Source organism: Lynx rufus, unplaced genomic scaffold (genome assembly GCF_022079265.1).
Source record: "Lynx rufus isolate CCGP_SWC_20201006 ecotype Redwood Valley unplaced genomic scaffold, mLynRuf1.p SCAF_14, whole genome shotgun sequence".
In the NCBI taxonomy this organism is placed as follows: Eukaryota; Metazoa; Chordata; class Mammalia; order Carnivora; family Felidae; genus Lynx; species Lynx rufus.
In genome coordinates this window covers 41980516-42000482 of record NW_025814828.1, presented here as the reverse complement: position 1 = coordinate 42000482, position 19967 = coordinate 41980516, and the positions used below count along the sequence as shown (strand labels likewise).

The 19967-nt window shown below is 40.7% G+C and overlaps 1 pseudogene; it reads right to left on the bottom strand.

The window, feature by feature from the left end:
- Positions 1 to 6985: 6985 nt before the first annotated feature.
- LOC124509245 (retinol dehydrogenase 12-like) lies at positions 6986 to 8004 on the bottom strand (annotated as a pseudogene).
- Positions 8005 to 19967: the final 11963 nt, after the last annotated feature.

Below are 19967 nucleotides of genomic sequence, written 5' to 3'. Positions count from 1 at the left end.
AATGTGTTTGAACTTAAACAACTATAGATTTAAATAAGATTGCTATCTATATAAGGTGTTACATATGAACCTCATGGTATCCACAGACCACAAACCTATAATAGATACACACACACAAAAATAAAATAAAAAGGAATCCAAGCATAACACTAAAGAAAATAATCAAATCATAATGGAAGAGAGCAAGAGAAGAAGAAAGCAGAAAAGAACTACAAAAACAACAAGAAAACAATTAACAAAATGGCAATAAGTACTTACCTGTCAACAATTACTTTAAGTGTAAATGGAATAAATTATCCAATCAAAAGACATAGGGCGACTAAATGGATTAAAAAAAACAAGACCCATTTATATGCTGCCCGCAACAGACTCACTTCAGACCTAAAGACACATACAGACTGAAAGTGAAGAGATGGAAGAAGATATTCCATGCAAATGGAAATGAGAAAAAAAGCTGGGGTAGCAATACTTATATCAGACAAAATAGCTTTTAAAACAAAGCCTGTAACAAGAGATAAAGAAGGGTATAACATAATGGTAAAGAGGAATATAACAAGAGGGTATAAAAATTGTAAATATCTATGCACCAAAATAGGAGCATCTAAATATATAATGCAAATACTAACAGACATAAAGGGAGAAATTGATAATAATACAATAATAGTGGGGACTTCGACACACCACTCACATCAATGATTCAATCATCCAGATAGAAAATCAATAAGCAGGGGCTCCTGGGTGGCTCAGTTGGTTAAGCATCCAATTCTTGATTTTGGCTCAGATCATGATCTCATGGTTTGTGGGATTAAGCCCCACATTGGGCTCTGTGCTGTTAGCACAGAGCCTGATTGGGGTTGTCTCTCTCTCCCTCTACCCCCTCCCCCATCAAAATAAATAAATAAACATTAAAAAAAGAAAATCAATAAGTAAATGATGGGTATGAATGAAACATTAGACCAGATGGACTTAACAGATATATACAGAGCATTCCATTCCCAAACAGCAGAATACATATTCTTTTCAAGTGCACATGAAACATTCTGCAGGATAGATCACATGTTAGGCCACAAAACAAGTCTCAATAATTTGAACATTATTAAAATCATATCAGGCATCTTTTCTGACTATATAATGGTATGAAACTACAAATCAATTACAAAGAAAAAACTGGAAAAAATAAATGGAAATTAAGCAATATGCTACTAAACAACTAATGGGTCAATAAAAAAATCAAAGAGGAAATAAAAAAATACGTTGAGACAAATAAAAATGGAAACCCAACATTCCAAAATCTTTGGGACACAACAAAAACTGTTCTGAGTGTTTATGCTGATATGGGCCTACCTAAAGAAAAAGAAAAACTCAAATAAACAATCTAAGCTTACACCTAAAGGAAATAGGAAAAGAAGAACAAAGCTCAAAGTTAGTGGAAGGAAGGAAATCATAAAGATCAGAATGGAAATACATGAAATAGGGACAAAAATCAATAAAGAAGATTAGTGAAATGCAAAACTGGTTCTTTGAAAATTTAAACAAAATTGATAAACCTTTAGCCAGACTCATTAAGAAAAAGAGGACTCAAATAAATAAAATTAGGAAGGAAAGAAAACGGACACTACAGCAATACAAAGGATTATAAGAGAATTATGAATAATTATATAACAAATTGGACAACATAGAAAAATGGGTAATTTCCTAGAATTTACAATCTTCCAAGACTGAATCATAAAAAACAGAAAATCTAGGGGTGCCTAGGTGGTTCAATCGGTTAAGTGACCGACTTTGGCTCAGGTCATGGTTTCATGGTTCATGAGTATGAGCCCCGCATCAGGCTCTCTGTTGTCAGCACAGAGCCCACTTCAGATTCCCTGTCCCCACTCTCTCTCCTTCTTTCCCCTTCCCCCCACGGTCTCTCTCTCTCTCTCTCTCAAAAATAAATAAACATTAAAAATATTTTTAAAAATAGAAAGTCTGACTAGACTGATTACTAAAGGATTTTGACTCAGTAAACAAAAACCTCCCAACAAACAAAGTCCAGCACCAGCGCCAGTACAGATAGCTTTACTGGTGAATTCTACCAAATATACATTTAATATTTTGAGACAGAGAGAGAGAGCGCCAATGGGGAAGGGGCAGAGAGAGAGGGAGAGAGAATCCCAAGCAGGCTCTACACTGTCAGTGCAGAGTCGAATGTGGGGCTCTATCTCATGAACCATGAGATCATGGCCTGAGCCAGAATCAATAGTCAAATGCTTAACCGACTGAATCACCCAGGCCCCTGTCTACCAAACAGTTAAAGGAGAGTTAATATGTATCTTTATCAAACTATTCCAAGAACTCAAAGAAGAAAGAACACTTCCAAATTCATTCAAGGGCAGCAGTACCCTGATACCAAACCCAGATAAAGACACTACAAAAAAAGAAAATTACAGTCCAATATCCCTGTTGAATATAGATGCAAAAGTCCTCAACAAAACATTAGCAAACCTAATTCAATAATACATAAAAAGGATCATTCACGAAGATCAAGTGGTATTTATTCCAGAGATGGAAGATGGTTCGATATTCTCAAATAAATAAATAAATAAATAAAATTCAGGGGGCATCTGGGTGGCTCAGTTGGTTAAGTGTCCAACTTCAGCTCAGGTCATGATCTCATGGTTCGTGAGTCCAAGCCCTGCATCAGGTTCTGTGCTGATAGATCACAGGCTGGAGCCTGCTTTGGATTCTGTGCCTCCATCTCTCTCTGCCCCTTCCCCACTTGCGCTCTGTCTCTCTCTCTCTCTCTCTCTCTCTCTCTCTCTCAAAAATAAGTAAATATTACAAAAATTTAAAAAAATTCACAAATCAACGTGATACACCACATCAACAAAATTAAAAATGGAAATTATACAGCCATCTCAATAGATGCAGAAAAAGCGTTTGACAAAATTCAACATCCATTCATGATATTAAAAAAAAAAACTCAACAAAGTGGGTATGGGGGAACATACCTCAATATAATAAAGGCCGTATATGACAAACCCACAACTAATATCATACTCAATAGTGAAAAGCTGAAAGCCTTTGCTCTAAGATCAGGAACAAGATAAGAATGCTCACTCACCACTTTTATTCAGCATAGTGCTGAAAGTTCTAGTCACAATAATTAGGCAAGAAAAAGAAATAAAAAACATCCAAATTGGTAAGAAAGAAGTAAAAGTGTCATTAGTTGCAGATGATATGATACTATATATGGGAAAACCCTAGAGACCCCACTGAAAAACTATTAAAATTAATAAATTTAATTGAATAAAGTTTCAGGAAAGAAAATTAATATACAAAAATATGTTGCATTTCTGTACACTAATAACAGATTATCAGAAATATAAATTAATAAAACAATCTTATTTACAAGTGCATCAAAAAGGCTAAAACACCTAGGAATAAATTTAACTACAGAGGTGGAAGACCCATATTCTGAAAGATATGACATTAATGAAATAAATTGAAGATGACACAAATAATTTAAAAGATATACAATGGTCATGGATTGGAAGAATTAATATTGTTAAAATGTCCATAATATCCAAAGTGATCTACAGATTCAATGTAATCCCTATCAAAATACCAATAACTTTTTTCACAGGACTAGAACAAGCAATTCTAAAACTTGTATGGAATCACAAAAGTTCCTGAATAGCCAAAGCAATCTTGAGAAATAAGAACAAAGCTGGAGGTATCATACTATAACATAGAAAGTTAGTATAGTATAGATTTCAAACCATACTACAAAGCTATAGTAATCAAAACTCTATGGTACTGGAACAAAAATAGACAATAACATAGATTGATGGAACCAAATAGATAACCTAAAAATAAACCCATGCTTATATGGTTAATTAACCTATGCCAAAGGAGGCAAGATTATAGCGTGGGGAAAAGATAGTCTCTTCAATAAGTTGATGTTGGGAAAACTGTACAGTTACATGCTAAAGAATGACTGGACCACTTTCTTACACCATATACATAAATAACACCAAAATGAATTAGAGACCTAAATGTAAGACCTGAAGCCTTAAAGCTCCTAAAGGAAAAATTAGGTAGTAAACTCTTGGACATTGGTCTTAACAATATGTTTTTGTATCTGTCTCGTGAAGCAAGGGCAACAAAATAAAAAATAAACAATTGGTACTATATCAAACCAAAAAGCTTTTGCACAGTGAAGGAATCCATCAACAAATAAAAAGCCTACCTACTGAATGGGAGAAGATATTCACAAATGACATATCTGATAGGGGGTTAATATCCAAAATATATAAGGAGCACATACAACTCAAAACCATAAAAATGAACAATCTGATTAAAAAATAGGCATAGGATCTGAATAGGCCTTTTTCCAAGTAAGACACTGAGATGGGTAACAGACACATGAAAAGATCTTCAACATCACTAAACATTAGGAAAATGTAAATCAAAATTACAATGAGATATCACCTCACACCAGTCCAAATGGCTAGTATCAAAAAGATAAGATACAACAAGTGTTGGTGAAGATGTGGAAAAATGGGAATCTTCATGTACCGTTGGTGGGAGTGTAAACTGGTATGGCCACTGTGGAAAACAATGCGGAGGTTCCTCAAAAAATTAAAATAGATATACCATACAATTCAACAATTCCACTTCTGTGTGTTTACTCAAAGAAAATGAAAACACTAGCTCAAAAATATGTATGCACCCCTATGTTTATTGCATTATTTACAACAGCCAAGTTATGGAAAGCAAACTAAGTGTCCATCTATAGATAAAGGATATGTGATATATATATGCCATAAATATACAGGCAAAAAAGAATCAAACTTTGTCATTTGCAACAAAATGGATGGACCTAGAGGGTGTTATACTAAGTGAAATAAGTCAGACAGAGAAAGACAAATACTGTATGATTTCATTTATATGTGGAATCTAAAAAACCAAATAAGTGAACAAACAGAATAAAACAAAAACAGTCATAAATACAAAGAACAAACTTGTGGTCACCAAATGAGGGGGATGGGAAAAATCGATAAAGGGGACTAAGAGGTAAAAATCTCCAGTTTTATTATCCTTTCTTTGTGTCTGTAACATTTTGGGAGTCTAACAGTCTTCCTCCAGTTTGTCCTGCCTCTGCCTCTGCCTCTTTCAGTCCATTCTGGCAATTTTTCTAATGATATTCTCAAAAACCTTGTAGATTTCCCGTATGTCACAGCAATTCATGCCATTAGTCCATAGGGTCTTGCACAGATCCTTCCCAGATAATCCCATCTCTATTCCTAGCTATGGCTGAGATGGTTGAAGAGATTCATGAGTCACACACTTACTCTCTTCAGTATTAGCAAACACAACCACATTCTTGACTTTCTCACAATAGCACACCTTCATGAGAGTAAATAGCTTAATTTTGTGTATTTTACAATGTTGATATGCTGAAAAATTTCCAAATCACCAAGTCCTGGATCTATTTTGCTTAATAGTTCTTTCCTCAATTTCTCTCTTTCCTTTGACACTTAACTAATGCAGCAGGAATAAATTAGGCCATACCTTCAACACTTTGCTTAGAAATCCTCTCAGCTAAATATCCAAGTTTGTCACCTATAATTTCTGCTTTCCACATGATGGTAGGACATAATTCAGGTAAGTTTTGTCAGTGTGTAACAAAGATTGCCTTTCCTCCAGTTTCCAATAACATGCTCCTCATTTCCTTCCTATTTACCACCAGCATAACCTTTAATATTCATATTTCTAACATTTTACTTTTGACAATACATGTATTTTCTAAAATGATATATGTTTTATCTTCCATGCTCTTCACTTCCTTCTGAGATCTCACCAGAGTAACACTCAGTGTTAATATTTCTACCAACAATTTGTTTAATTCAATCTAGGATTTTTCCATCAAGCTTCTCAACATTTTTCTAGCCTCTATCCATTATCCAACTCCAAATTTACTTTCACACTTTTAGGTATTTGTTATGGCAGCATTCCACTTCCAGGTACCAAAATCTGTATTAGTTTCCTCTGGCTGCTATAACAAATTACCACAAACTTGTTGACACAAACAACAGAAAATTATTTTCTCATGGTTCTGTAGGCCATATGTCTGAAATCAGTATCACCGGTCAATATCAAGCTGTCAGAGGGCTGTGTTCCCTCCACAGGCTCTAGGGAGAATCATGCCTTACCTTACCTCTTCCAGTTCCTGTCACTGTCTTTATTCCCTGACTTTTGGTGGCTTTGCTACAATCTTCAAGGTTAACCTCCTCATATCTTTCTGTGTTTAATCTTTACATTGCCTTCTTCTGTGTGTATCTCTTAAATCTCCTACTTATTTCTTTTGTCTTTTCAATGCACAGTCTTTATTTTCTCTAAAAATTGAGGTAAAGGGGACTCTTGAAAAGGAAACCATCTGCATGATTGAAAATGGTTAGCTCTTAACTTACTCAATGTTATGTGTCAATTATATCTCAATAAAGCCTGGAAAATTTCTTAATACAAAAAAAACTGAAAAAAAGAAAATGGGAGGGTCCAGCTTCATGCAATAGCTCCAATGTGCTCAGAGGAAGAAATGAAAGTTGTCCAAAGTTAACCAAAAATTTCCTATTTCCTGAATGACTAGTATTTCCTGAGTGACTAGTATTTCAAAGATGAAAGCAATCAGTCAAAAGTTTGAGTCTTACTGTCCCTGGAAATATGAAACACTGATGCTCCTGTTACCTCAGCTGAGCATGCTGGCTGGCATTTCTGGTACTAGTGAAAAAATTGCCCCAATTTCCCAGGCTCTTCTGCTTTCCCCATGACCAACCTGGGATCTGCCCAGTCCTCCTGCCCCAAGAGAACAGCTAATTCTTGTAAGTCTTGGAGAATACTCTGCAGATGTGAATGTCTTGTACCATGAACCAACTTCACAAGAGTGTTGGATAGGCAAAGGTTTCTATAAGGGTCAGGAGAATCAGAGTAGGGCAAGATTTTAAACAATAGCCCCACCAGAAGGACAATATTTCAGGGTGGGCCTTCTCCTTTGTCCCTTTTCATTGTGGCCGGACTGGTCCTGGATTTTTAGAAGCTCACAGTGACATTCTACAGGCACTCAATGGTTTTGCTATTTCAGACCCTTGGGGCACCCAGGTCCTCCTGCAGTCACTGAGGTACTTGTCACACTAGGGCTCCAGGCTCTCAACCAAGGCACAGTGGAGGTGGTCTGTGCCCCCTACCATGTTGACTTGATGAAGGGGGAGAAGACCCTCCAGAGCAGGCACAACAAGAAGTAGTGCTAGACCAGTTGGAAGTAGATGATGCCTGGGTGCACTGCATAGGTGGTGACCCCTGTATCTTGGAGCCTCTTGGCCAGTTCCCAATTAAAAATATATTGGCCACCTAGCTGTGGCAATGAGCAAATCTCCTGGCTGTAGTGCTTCTTACCCTAGAGTTTGTGGAAATGAATCTTGCCAGCGTGGTGAGTTACTGATGACAGGTTCATCACCTGTGAGGGTGCAGACGTTTTCAGCAGCTCCAGGAGCAAGTGGGCACAAAAGAAGTAGCCCAGGTGGTTGACTCCTAGGTGGGTTTCAAAGTTACCAGCTGTCTTGGAATATGGATGCATTATCACTCTTGCTTTGTTGGTCAAAATATGGAGCCGCTTTTTCTCTGCCAGAAAGCCCTTAGCAAAGGCTCAGGTGGATTTGGTATTGGACGGGTCCAGTTTCTGAATTAGCATCTGAGAGTTCTTTGTATTGGCCTAGATTTCACTGGCCAGCAGATTATCCCCCTTAAGTATATCTTGGTAGGCAATGCATAGTTGGGCTCCTCTGCTACCAAGCTCTCTGTCTCCTTGCTAATGTCTATGTTGGCTCCAGTGATCATCCCTATCTTCCTGGGAAGCTGCATGTTTGTTCTCCATACCCCAGCAGCAAAGAACTTCCTAGTGGATGGAGCTATCACATATTGGAAAGAAAGGAAGGAGGTGAGCAGTCCAAAGATAACTGGCATCTTTTCAATTTTTTTAGTTGCTGCTTCTTTAGCAAAAGCAGCTTTTATTCCAACTCTGGCTTTGTCTCCTGGTCTGGGTCCAATCTTTGGCTGCTTCTCTCTCCCCTTTCTTTAGCTTCTCTAGCTCCTGGGCACTCAGTAACATCTTGGCTTGCCTCTTTCTTACAAGGACACACGTGGTTGCATTTAAGGCTCACCGAGATAATCCAGGATAATCTCCCTATCTCAACAGCCTTAACTTAATCATATTTACAAAGAACCATTTTCCAAATAAGGTAACATTTACAGGTTCCATGGATTATGGCTTAATATCTTTCAGGGGCATTATTCAGCCTACTACAAGGAGTAAATCAGACACCTTGTTCTGAAGTTCTAGGATCACTGGGTTTGGAAAGGAGTGACCAGAGCTTTCTGAGGCCACATGGGCAGAAGTCAGTGGAGACTGGTGGGAGGGATGTGGGCTCTGTGGTCAGACAGACCTGAATTCGCTTTCCAGCCTCAACATCTGATGACCTTGGGCAAGTTACTTAACCTTTCTGACTCTCCATTTCTCCCTCTGTGAAATGAAGTAATAACTGTTCCTCCCTCACAGGGCTGTTGTAACTTGTACTTGTAAAGCACTTAGCATAGGGCTAGGCACATTGTGAGTGATCAACAAATATTAGCTGTTATTATTAAATCATGAACATGGTGGCAATAATATCATACATTTGTTCTGTGTTTACTTTCTTCTGGTTTCACAAGAGATCGTAACATACACTCCCAGGAGGATATGATATAGATGTCCTTATTGCCCCATATCACAGATGTAGTTTCAAGAGGCCAGGACTTGCCCAGAGTCAGTTAACAAGTAGTAGAGGAATAGACGAAGACCGTGTCTGGCTGATCTTTCAAAATAATGTTAGGAGGAGATTGTAAACCCCAGCACATGCAGAGGGCGTATGTAAATGATGGACACGTCTGCAAGCAGGAAAGTCTATGGCCAGTTGTATGGACAGACTTGCCAACTCTTAGGGCTGCAGACTGTGGTGTGAAAAACCAGGATGGTGGAGGTCTCTGTGCTCAGTAATTTTCTACAAAGACAACAAGAGACACTCTCTGCCCAGTGGTGGTGACAGATCCCTGTATGGGGGCAAAGCCTGTACCATGAGCCAGGATGCTGTGTACCTTCTGACTCCAGGCTGGATGGATGAAAAAGCCAGCATCATGTGGCTCTGGGAGTTTTCCATGATTCCTGAAGAATATTGTTCATTGAGCCCAAGATGATTTTCACTCTATATTTCAATCTCTTTTCTTAAAAATTAAACTTTATATTAAGTGTAACATAAAGATGGAATCTTGCACAAATTGTAGGTATCATTTGACATAGGTAGGGGAACTCAAGATTTAAGAGTTGGTATTATTTTCCTCAAGGTAAACCACTGCTGTTGAGTGTGATATCAGAAAAATATATCTACCAGTTTCATGGTTCAACAACTTAGACTTTCTTGCATGTATTTCTGATATGATTGGCCATGTAGACTATTGTTACCTATGACATTAAAAATAGCTTTATTGAGGTGCATGGGTGGCTCAGTCGGTTAACCATCTGACTTCAGCTCAGAACATGATGATCTCACAGCTCATGGGTTTGAGCCCTCGTCAGGCTCTGTGCTGACAGCTCAGAGCCTGGAATCTGCTTTGGATTCTGTGTCTCCCCTTCTCTCTGCCTCTCCCCTGCTTGTGCTCTGTCTCTCTCTCTCAAAAATAAATAAGCATTAAAATTTTTGAAAAAAAACTTTATCGAGATATAATTGTCATACAATAAATTGTACATATTAGAAGTGTACAATTTAATGAGTTTATATATTACACATATTCACCATAATCAAGATCTTAAATATATTCATCACTCTCCCCACTCTCATCCCCACTCTCACACATTCACTGATCCTGTCACTAAAGTTTAGTTTGCATTTTTATAAAGTTTTATATAAATAGTACCCTTATTCGTATAACTTCCTTCACTCAGTATTATTTTGAGATTCATCCATGTTGTGTAATATGCATATACTCTAATTTGCTTTTCCATTCATTTGTTGATGGATATTTAGGTTGTTTTCAGTTTTTGACTATTACAAATACACTTGCCATGCAAATATTGTACATGCCTTTGTATAGACATATATTTTCTTTTCTCTTGGAAAACAACTAAGAATGGGATAGCTGGATCATATGGCAGATACATGGTTAGATTTTTTTTAAATGTTTATTTATTTATTTTGAGAGAGAGAGAGAGATAGAGAAAGTGAGCAGGGGAGGGGCAAAGAGAGAGGGAGAGCAAGAATCCCAAGCATGTTCTGTGCTGTCAGTGCAGAGCCCAATGAGGGGCTTGATCCCTTGAGCTGAAATCAAGAGTCAGATGCTTAACTGGCTGAGCTACCCAGGTGCCCTGTTGCACGGTTAGAATTTAAAGAAACTATCAAACTGTTTCCCAAATTAGCAGTGTACGAGAGGTCCAGCTCCTCCACATAAATGCCAATATTTATTATGGTCATTTTAATTTTAGCCATTCTATTAAGTGTGTAGTGGTATGCCTTTATGTATATATTTTTGAGAGAGAAAGAGACAGCACAAGCAGGGGAGGGGCAGAGAGAGAGGGAGACAAAGAAATCTGAACCAGGCTCCAGGCTCTGAGCTATCAGCGTGAAGCCCGATGCAAGGTTTGAACCCACAAACTGAGAGATCATAACCTAAGCTGAGGTCAGACTCTTAACAGACTAAGCCACCCAGGTGCTCCTAATTTTTTTTTAATTTAGAGAGAGAGAAAGAGAGAGAGAGAGAGAGAGCATGAGTGGGGAAGAGGGGCAGGGGGAGAGAGAGAATCCCAAGCAGGTTCCACACTAAGCATGGGGCTTGATCCCACAACCCTGGAATAACGACCTGAGCTGAAATCAAGAGTCAGACGTTCACTGGACTGAGCCACCCAGGTGCCCCAGGATTTTATGTTTTAAATTTACATTTCTTTATTGACAATGATGCTGAGCATATTTTCATGTATTTATTTCTCATCTGTATATCTTCTCAAATCTATTGCCTATTTTTTATTGGGCTACTTAAAATTTTTTAATGTTTGTTTATTTTGAGACAGAGAAAGTGCAAGTGGGGGAGGGGCAGAGAGAGAGAGAATCCGAAGCAGGCGCCAGGCTTCGAGCTGTCAGCACAGAGCCGGATGTGGGGCTCGAACTCATGAAAGGCAGGATCATGACCTGAGCTGAAGTCAGATGCTCAACTGACTGAGCCACCCAGGCGCCCCTATTAGGCTACTTTTTTTTTTAATGTTTATTTATTTTGAGAGAGAGAGAGAGAAAGAGTGTGTGCATGTGAGTGGGAGAGGAATAGAGAGAGAGGGAGAAAGAGAGAATCCCAAGCAGGCTCCATGCTGTCAGTGTAGAGCCCCATGCAGCGTTTGATCCCACAAACCATAAGATCTTGACCTGAGCCAAAATCAGGAGTCCATCCCTTAACCAACTGAGCCACCCAGGTACCCCACTGACATTGTCTTTTTAGCCAATGGGCTTGCTTTTAACAGATTTGTCATTTTAATGTGTCTTTCATTTAATGTATCACCCTAAATTATGTATAGAAAAGTGAACAGAAGTCATTCCACAAAATCCTTTACTGACTATTCACTACCATATTCACTATCAATAAACAATTAGAACAGTGGTTCTCAACCAGGGGTAATTTTGTTCCCCAAAGGACATTTGGCAATGTCTGCAAAATTTTGTCATGATTGGGTTGAGGGGGCCACTGGCATCTAGTGGATAGAGGCCAGAGATGATACTAAACATCCTACAATGCACAAGATAACCTCCCACAACAAATAATTATCTAGCCCAAGATGTCAATATTATTGAGGTTGAGAAATTCTGCATTAGAAATAAGTAAATATGCAGATGTGAGCCTCACAATAAATGTACTTATGCAGACAACACAATGTAGACAGATGTAGCTCATTTATTTTTTTAATTTATTTTTTAAATGTTTTTATTTATTTTGGAGAAAGAGAGAGAGAGAGAGAGGAATATGAGTGGAGGAGGGGCAGAGAGAGAGGGAGACATAGGATTTGAAGCAGGCTCCAGGCTCTGAGCTGTCAGCACAGAGCCCGACGTGGGACTTGAACTCACAAACCGCTAGATCATGACCTGAGCTGAAGTCGGACGCTCAACCGACTGAGCCACCCAGGTTCCCCTAGCAGGGCTCATTTAAATTTCATATAAATTTTGTCCTTTCCAGGGGCGCCTGGGTGGCTCAGTCGGTTAAGCGGCCGACTTTGGCTCAGGTCATGATCTTGCGGTCCGTGAGTTCGAGTCCCGCATTGGGCTCTGTGCTGACAGCTCAGAGCCTGGAGCCTGTTTCAGATTCTGTGTCTCCCTCTCTCTGACCCTCCCCCGTTCATACTCTGTCTCTCTCTGTCTCAAAAATAAATAAACGTTAAAAAATTAAAAAAAAATATTTTGTCCTTTCCAGGGTGCCTGGGTGGCTCAGTCGGTTGAGTGTCTGACTTCGGCTCAGGTCATGATCTCTTAGTCCATGGGTTCGAGTCCCCCATCGGGCTCTGTGCTGACAGCTCAGAGCCTGGACCCTACTTTGGATCCTGTGTCTCCCTCTCTCTCTGACCCTCCCCCTCCCCCACTCATGCTCTGTCTCTGTCTGTTTGTCTGTCTGTCTCTCCCTCTTAAAAATAAACATTAAAATTTTGTTTATCCTTTCCTCAAATCCTATAAAAACTGTACCTTTTCTTTTATGTGGTGAGATGTCCCATGGTTCTTCTGATGTGTAGTTTCCCTCATTGAAAAGGGTCAATAAACTTGACATTGTTGGACTGCAGGTTTGTTGCTGGTGCTTAAGAGCACTGCCTCTAACTGTTAAAATCCAAATGCCACTGCAGTTGATTAAGCTAGACCAAATTCATGGGACATCTCGGTGGCTCAGTCGGTTAAGTGCCCAACTCTTGGTTTCAGCTCAGGTCATGATCTCACGGTTCATGAGTTCAAGCCCCCAAACCGGGCTCTATGCTGACAGTGTGGAGTCTGCTTGGGATTCTCTATCTCTCCCCTCCCCTGCTCGCACTGTCTCTCTCTCAAAATAAATAAATAATATTTTATTTCTTTAAAAAAAATTTTAATGTTTATTTTTATTTTTGACAGAGACAGAGCATGAGTGGGGGAGGGGCAGAGAGAGAGGGAGACGCAGAATCCGAAGCAGACTCCAGGCTCCGAGCTGTCAGCACAGAGCCCAAGGCGGGGCTCGAACTCACACTGCAAGATCATGACCTGAGCTGAAGTCGGATGCTCAACTGACTGAGCCACCCAGGTGCCCCAAATAAATAATATATTTTTAAAAAAGAACAAATTCATGCTGTGGAATCAGATTCTCTATTTTGAGATATGTTTCTGGGAAACTGGACTGGTCTAGAAACTCTGGAGGAATGGAAGTAGAGGTGATGAGCTTCTGAGATAAGCCTCTGAAGGATGGGAAGGGTAAGCTCAGTATAGGCCCTAATTCACAAGCATCCAGGGCTGAAATACTCTCTACTTGCAGTGACCTTGACCCTCCTTTCCCTGCTGCAACAGCTTCATCAGCTCCTGAAGGCTTAATGTCCAGACGATGGCCCAGCCCTGTGGTCTGAATCACCCAGCAGAACTGATATGTTAATGGGGCTGGCACTGTGTAACCTGGGTTCCTACAACAGTAGCCAAAGCAAGCTGGATCACCAAACACAGTACCCTTGAAGGGTGGCACTGACGTTCAAGCTTAGCACCTCATTCCAGATGGATGTTGAGATTCACACTACCTCTAGCTGTTGAAATCCAGATGCCACTGCTCATCAAATCCTGAGTAATTAATTGTTTTTCCTTCTCTGGCCCAGAATTTCCCATGGCTCCACTGGCCCCTGGCCCTTAATTCCTTTCAACCTGCAAAGCTGCAAAGCAAAGCAGTTTGGGCCATCTGCTGAGAAACCTGGGACACAGGCTCCTCCCCTGAGGCCTTTGAATCCACTGGTGCGACTGGTATGTCCTGATACCTGGCTACCTGGAGGCAGAGGGTTGGACAAAATGACCTATTGGGGCACAGGCAGCACAGAGAGAGGACACTTTCTGCAGCCCCATCCCAAGGGTGTCAGATATAGATTCCTCACTCCTGCCCTAGGGATACCCTGGCTGCTTCTAGGGATAGAGCAGTTTCTCTGCTTCCTTTAGTCCCTCACAAGCCCCTTCCAAGGCCTCTTCAGTGGGAGGAAGGCATCAGTCCTTAGCTCCTGACCTTTCCCTTAGGAATTTTCTCCACAGGTTTCACTAGACATGTGAATTTATCCTGGAGTGGGGACCCAGTTGGACAGATAACAGGGCAAGGGTTCTACCAGAGAGAGGCTGGTGTAGCCAGATCCTTGACATAGATTCTCATTGGTACACTTCAGTTCTACCTGTGAGTTGGGTTGGTGTTCCTTGGGCAGGATACCCTCCATACCTGACTCGCCAAGTTAGTTGCCCACTTTGTCTCTGGTTTTATTTGCTTATCTCTTTCTGACTCTCTTCATCTTCTTCTCTCCATTCTCTTTCTCTTAAAGCCTCTCAGAGGCCTTTCTCTCTCTCTCTCCCACATTCTTCCTCTTTTGTTCTTCTCTCCTCTAACGGTGTTGGCTGCAGCATCTCTAGCTGATGTCCAAACCCTAATACAACCACACACAGGACCAGTGACATTGTCTTTAAGCACCTGCTGCTGTCACATCCTGGGGGACTCTGACAGTGCTGACATCCTGTTGAGGTCATGTGAGAAATAAGCCCACTGACTCAATCAAAGGAGGACTGCAGAGACTCAGAGGCCCGTGAAATGAGGCTTTAATCAACATTCTTGCAAGAGCAGGTGTCTGATGGACAGGCACATTCGGGGCAGTCACAGCAGGCAATTTATCTCCCAGCACACAAGACCCTCCTCTGATTCCTCATTGGCTGAGTACTACAGAGGTTACAGCCTTACCCAGACATCACCTATGCCCACGTAAGGTAAAAAGTAGTCTGATTGGAACAAATGTATATTTCCTGAGGTGACGCAGAACTTCAGTTCTTTAGTGCATGCTCATTGCAAAGCCCTCAAAACGGAGAGGGGAAGAACCAAGAAGTTAAGTGTCTGAGGGTTTGGGACTCCATTATAGGGGGGATGTTCATATATATTTCCAGTAGATTGTAAACCTACTGTTAACTAGACAGCACAGCTTTTAATTGGTACTTCTGAAAATGAATCATCTCCCTTACTTCTCACAATCCCTTCTCTTCTTTTCTAAGTTGATTCCATTTTCATTTATATTTCCTTTATTTTTGAGCTCTCATTCAAACATGTTCAGCAAGTGTTGACTCTCCTCTTCACAGTCAGGTTTATCTTCTAATATGCCCTTATTTTGGGCATAAGGCACAGATATCTGTTTCTAAAGAGAAACCTTATGCCCCAGGGGGTTTGCTGTGGTCAGAAGCTCCCAGCATTGTTACAAGACATGTTTGTTTGTTTTTTTCCCACCCAGGGACCTCATGTCCTAACCTTTCCCTCTCTGCCTACTGAATCCCATCTTTTCCTATCATATTCCCCGGCATTCAACATGTAACTCCTAACTGCCCTTAGGAATTGGGATCATGACTGATCTTAACTGCTTCCTGCTGAAAGGGGGTGATGACATAGGTACAACAGTTGGGGCAGGTTCAGAGGTCGATCCAGAGGTCCGAAATAATGGGAGGGTATTTGGAACGTCTGGGCTAGAAAAATTTTCTTGAATGTCTTTTTTTCTGGCATCTGTGAGGGCTTCTATAAATGACATAGAAAAAGAATATTAGACCAACAAGCATTATTATTCTAAATGCAATGCCTCCTAGGGAGGAGGTCACACGAGAGGAAGGAAAGATGCATTGTAGCCATCCAAAAAGTCCCTGACGTGTCTGGTCATATTTTTTTTTAATGTAACTGTAGTTTTTCCTTCCCTTCCATATTTATTGGGATCTTGTGATATTGCTGGTTAGAATAATTAAGCACCTGAACTAGTTTTTGGTTCTCAATCTGCAAAGATTCCTTTGGCCCTCCAGTTTCCATAGGAACAACTCCATGACACATATTTAATTTTACCTCAAGGAAAGATTGATCTTCGATATCCAGATTACTATAAGTTTAGGCAATTGTTTATCTGTCCTGGAGCTAGTAGCACTATAGTCCTTAATTTAGTCAATTATGACTCGTCTCTTTCTAGCAAGGGAGAGGGGCTCTCTGGCATTATGAAAAAAGAATGTGAAAAAAAAGTCTCCCCATATGCACCCTGGTGGCTGAGAGAAAAATTTAATCATAAGTTTTCTGAAGATGCCCCTAATTGTTACACCGTGTTTGGACAGTTGGCCAGAAGTGGAAAGGAGGACAGAAAAGGTGGCTCCTGTGTCAAGACGGAAATCAACCAGTTTTCCTTCTATTTTCAGAGTTATCTGAGGCTCTGGGTTTCCAACAGATGGTTGGTTTAGGGGAGCCACCCCAAAGAGCCCCAGGCCCCATCAGTTCCTTTCAGGGACACTGGTTATCTGAGACCCCACAGGTTGAGGTCCTCAAGGGCATTCAGATCTTCCAGTGATCGTCACCACATAAGGGCATGGCTTATGGGGTTTCAACTTCTGTTGTCCCCTCCGAGGACATTCTCGTTTCCAGTTCCCTGAATGGCACTTGGTTCCAAGACCTCGGGAAGTCTGGACTGACATAATAAGGCCACGACTAAGGCTTTAGGTTTTTTTTTAAAGCTTCTTTTCATGTTCATTATTCTCCTCTTGATCTCAGTTGTAATATACTCAATTGGCAGCTTGTAAGAGCTCCTCCAGGGTCCCTTCCAGGCCAACTGCCAAATTTTGCAGCTTCCTTGGAAATTCTGGGGCTGATTGGGTGACAAATTTGTCCTTTAGAATTGTCTCAGCTTCAAGGGTATCAGGGGAGATAGCCGTATATTTAAACTTAATCTTTCCAGGGAGGCCACCAGGCTCTCATCCTGTGTTTGTAAAGTAGTGGCCAATTTAGACTAATTTAAGGCTTTAACCTAAATATCCTTAATTTTTCCAAAACACAAGCTTGGAAGTGGCAACGATAGCATTCCCCAACAGGATTATCATAGTCCCAATTAGGATCTTGGGGCAGAACTGCCTGAACCCCAGTAGGGAACTGGGAGTTCCCTATAGGACCTCTAGTCCCATGATAATTAGGAAGTTCCTTGTCCCCATATCTCTCAGCTGCTGTCAGGACACCATGCTTCTCTGTCTCATTAACAGTCTGATTCAACAAAAGCATTGTATCTTTCCAGATCAACTCAAAAACATACGTAATATTCTGAAAAACCTCTATCTATTTATCCGGATCATCAGAAAATTTACCTAGATATTCTTTTATCTGTCTTAAGTCCTGCAATGAAAAAGGTACTTGCAATCTTATCCTAGTGGTGCCTCCCTGCGTTTCTCCTTCTGGCACTCTAGCTTCTTGTAGGGGAAACATGCCTGTTACATTATGGGGAGGGCCTGGATAAGGTGGGCATCAGGGAGCAGAAGTGCACATTTCTAAGTCTGGATATATAGATTGAGGACCCAAGGAGGAGGAAGTTGAGGTGGAGGACTTCCCTTCCTACTTCTCTAGGTCTTCTTTGGGTACAGGCAAGGGACTCTTGGCTCCCTTGCTTCATCATTGTGAACCCTTGGAAAGGGTTGCCAGTAGGCCAGGATCGACCTTATACATACCTTGTTCATCTCTTCAGGCCCCAAAACACTGAACACAGGATACTTTTCCCTGTTTCTCCTCATGTTTGCAAAACAAGTCCAATTGAAGGATAGTATTATAATTGATATTTCTCTCTGGTGGCCAAATTTCCTCTTCCAATTTATACTGGGGACAAGCTTCAGTGCAAAAGCAATTGATAACTAAGGGTTAGGGTTTGTGGATCAAAATCATCCCAGTTTTTCAGAATGCATCCCAAAGAATATTGGCCTTGGTTGGGGAATTGCCCATCTATAGGAAAAAGAAGAAAAGTCATCCCTTATAGCTGACCAAGAGAAACGTCATCTCTTGGTCCTGTGTTTTGGCTGGCTATGTGACTGGCAGCCAAAAGCCTTGTCAATCTAAGGAGGTGCTTGGAATAGTTGCTCTTACCCAGGCTTGACCTGGGTATTGACTTTGCGGGTATTGACTGTGACCAAGCATGATTCCATTGGTTGTAGAGGGATGCATTGATTTTATTTTGGCCCAACAGTAATTTATACATCAATCATAACAAAACTGTTCGTCTTTACAAGTACATTTTAAAAGACTGGTGAAAACTATTTTTTTATAAGGGTAAAATTGGCCATTGAGGGGAGCTAAAAGGGCCAAAGTCAAGATCTATTCCCCTGCCTTTTTTTTTTTTTTTTGGCAATGTCTACATAAGTATGTTCCAGCCATGTAGATGTCCATTTTAAGGTCACTGTATTGGTACAAATCAGCATATACTGGGCTCAGTGTAGCAAAATGGCTCCCATGTAATCCGGTAAAAGCCCTTTATATAGAATAGTCATCCAGCCCTCATATAGCATAGGAACCCATTTCTCTGCATTGCAGAAATAATACAAATGTGGAGCACTTGGAGAGTAGCAGCGAGGACATTGCCATCATCTCCTCTGCCTTTGGATCAAAGAAGGGGCAACCAAGCTTTGATTAAAACAGCTCAAAAGGATGGGGCGCCTGGGTGGCTCAGTTGGTTGAGCATTGGAGTTTGGCTCAGGTCATGATCTTGCGGTCCATGAGTTCAAGCCCCACATTGGGCTCTGTGTTTACAGCTCAGAGGCTGGAGCCTGCTTTGGATTCTGTGTCTCCCTCTCTCTCTTCCCCTCCCCCACTCATATTGTGTCTCTTTCTGTCTCTCAAAAATGAATAAACGTTAAGAAAAATTTAAAAAAAAACTCAAAAGGACATGCTGTCCTGCCCTTTTGGTTAAAATCATAGTTCTTTCCATCTTTTTGGGCAAAGAGGAAAGAAATCTTTCCTTTTTTGTTGTTTTTCAAAAGCAGACCCACAAGCCAAGAAAACTTTGTCTTTTTAACAGAGAGTAAAGCAGGATTTTAAACTTATACCAGAGTACTTTTAAAACACATTCATTTTTTAAGTCTTAATCTTATTTTATTTATTTTTTAAGTATAACTTATTGTCAAATTGGCTTACATACAACACCCAGTGCTCATCCCAACAAGGGCCCTCCTCAACCACTTTCCCCTCTCCCCCACCTCCCATCAACCCTCAGTTTGTTCTCTGTATTTATGAGTCTCTTATGGTTTGTCTCCCTCCCTCTCTGTTTGTAACTATTTTTTCCCCTTCCCTTCCCCCGTGGTCTGTTGTTAAGTTTCTCAAGATCCAAATATGAGTGAAAACAAATGTATCTGTCTTTCTCTGACTGATTTATTTCACTTAGAATAATACCCTCTAGTTCCATCCACGTTATTGCAAATGGCAAGATTTAATTCTTTCTCATTGCCAAGTAGTAGTCCACTGTATATATAAACCACATCTTCTTTTTTTTTTTTTTTTAATTTTTTTTTTTCAACGTTTATTTATTTTTGGGACAGAGAGAGACAGAGCATGAACGGGGGAGGGGCAGAGAGAGAGGGAGACACAGAATCGGAAACAGGCTCCAGGCTCTGAGCCATCAGCCCAGAGCCTGACGCGGGGCTCGAACTCCCGGACCGCGAGATCGTGACCTGGCTGAAGTCGGACGCCTAACCGACTGCGCCACCCAGGCGCCCCTAAACCACATCTTCTTTATCAATTCATCAGTTGATGGACATTTAGGCTCTTTCCATAATTTGGCTATTGTTGAAAGCCCTGCTATAAACATAGGGGTACATGTGCCACTATGTATCAACACCCCTATATCCCTTGAAAACCTATTC